The 1,850-nt window shown below is 47.7% G+C and overlaps 1 pseudogene; it reads left to right on the top strand.

Moving 5' to 3' along the window:
• Nucleotides 1-493: 493 nt before the first annotated feature.
• On the top strand, nt 494-1,333 carry LOC103192118 (annotated as a pseudogene).
• The last annotated feature ends 517 nt before the right edge of the window (nt 1,334-1,850 follow it).

The following is a 1,850-nucleotide window of genomic DNA, read 5'->3' as shown; positions in this document are numbered from 1 at the left end:
TTTCTCCCGGAAGTCCGTGACATATTCAGTATTCTTTGCCAAAATCAAAATTCAAATGCATCAGTTCTTCTCCTCCCTTCCTTTTTCATTGTACAGATTTCATATGTATATGTTCTGATTAAAAAGACATAGCTTGGGCCAGGTGCACTTTAACTATCAAAGTGACATCTTTGCTTTTTAGAACTTTAAAAATGTCTTTTGCTACAGATTTTCCTAATACATTGACTTCTTGACTATTGCTTCCATGAACATTGAATGTTGATCCAAGTAGAATAAAATTCTTGACAATTTCAGTTTATTTGGTAGGGTCCATGGAAAATCCTCCTTTCTAACTTCCTGCTCCAGCAACACTGGGAGTCCAGTCAAGATGGGAGATGCAACCAGAGGCCAACAGTCACTGGTGATGGAGGGTAGAGTGGGAGCTGCAGCCTAGAGATCCAGGCTTGCAGTTCACCTCAGAAGCAGCAAAACTGTCTAGATCTGAGAATGTACAATGGAAGACAGAGGCAACATCCAGATAATTGAATGGGAACACCTGGACAAGATGAAGTTCTATGTATTTGGTGTGGCAATGACAATAATGATCTGTGTCACTGTCTACCCATTCACCCTCACCTGCACCTGACTGCAGGTTCAAGAGGGCAAGATCCTCTACCATGGGATATTTGGTGCCTTCATCAAGATCCTGCGGGCAGATAGTGTGACTGGTCTCTACCAGGGGTTCCTGGTCAACACCTTTACCCTCATCTCTGACCAGTGCTGTTACCACTTATGAACTCACCCATAAGTTTATAGCTGACTACAGCCAGAGCAACACAGTCAAATCACTGGTGGCTGGTGGCTTGGCCTCCCTGGTGGCCCAGAGCATCACAGTGCCTATAGACGTGGTCTGCCAGCACCTGATGATGCAGTGCAAGGCTGAGAAAATGGGTCACTTCTAGGTGTGTGGAGACCTAGAATGACAAAGGCTGGCTGCTTTTGGCCAAACCAAGGACATCCTAAGGCAGATTCTGTGGACTGATGGGCTTCAAGACTTCTACAGAGGTTATGTGGCTTCACTGCTTATGTATGTCCCAGAGGTGTCTGGTGGCCCTTCTATCACTTCTATGCAGAGCAACTCTCATATCTCTGTCCTAAGGATCTGAACCCCTGTGTAGGTTGAGGGCAAGAACTCCATCATCCTGACCTTCAGACAGCTGATGGCAGAGGAGGGGCCTTGGGGCCTCATGAAAGGCCTCTCTGCCACACCCTCTACCATTGCCATTGTGGTGAGCTATAAGAGCCTCAAAAACTCAGCTTGCGACCTGAGCTAGTATATTTGAGACACTGGTAACCAGTGGTGGGGAGAGAAGTCTGCCATTTCCCACACTACCAGGTCGGGGGCAGAGTGAAGAGGACAGCACCCTCTCTGGCACCCACACCACATACTCAGCCCTCCCTTGGGCCAGGTGTTCTGTCTGGGACAGGAACAGAGACTTTGAACTGCTTTTGCCAAGGAGGTTCTAAGCTTGGACCCCTTGCCCCCACTGTTTTTAATTCTCTTGCCAAACTGGTCTCTCTCATGCAGTGCTTGTACTCTCTCCTGCCCTAAGGAAACCCCCACCTGCTAACCCTTCTGGCTTCCCTTTCCATCTGTGTTTCTGACATCCTGAGAAGAACTCCACATAGAGCTTGTTTACTACCATTTATCTCTCTCCTGGGTTTACAGCCCATGCTCTAAGCAGTTGCCATCAGCCCTCTGCCAGTTCATCTTTTAGGCTCACTTATTTTTATTTGGGAGCTGAGCTGCTCACCAGATTACTCTACTTTCCCCTGCCATTGGGTCAAGGTGGCAGGCACTTTGCACAGGG

Source organism: Orycteropus afer, unplaced genomic scaffold, assembly GCF_000298275.1.
Source record: "Orycteropus afer afer isolate SDZICR_OR568_19922 unplaced genomic scaffold, OryAfe1.0 scaffold00024, whole genome shotgun sequence".
Classification (NCBI taxonomy): Eukaryota; Metazoa; Chordata; class Mammalia; order Tubulidentata; family Orycteropodidae; genus Orycteropus; species Orycteropus afer.
The sequence above is the reverse complement of the archived record's forward strand: the minus strand, read 5'-3'. Positions and strand labels throughout refer to the sequence as shown.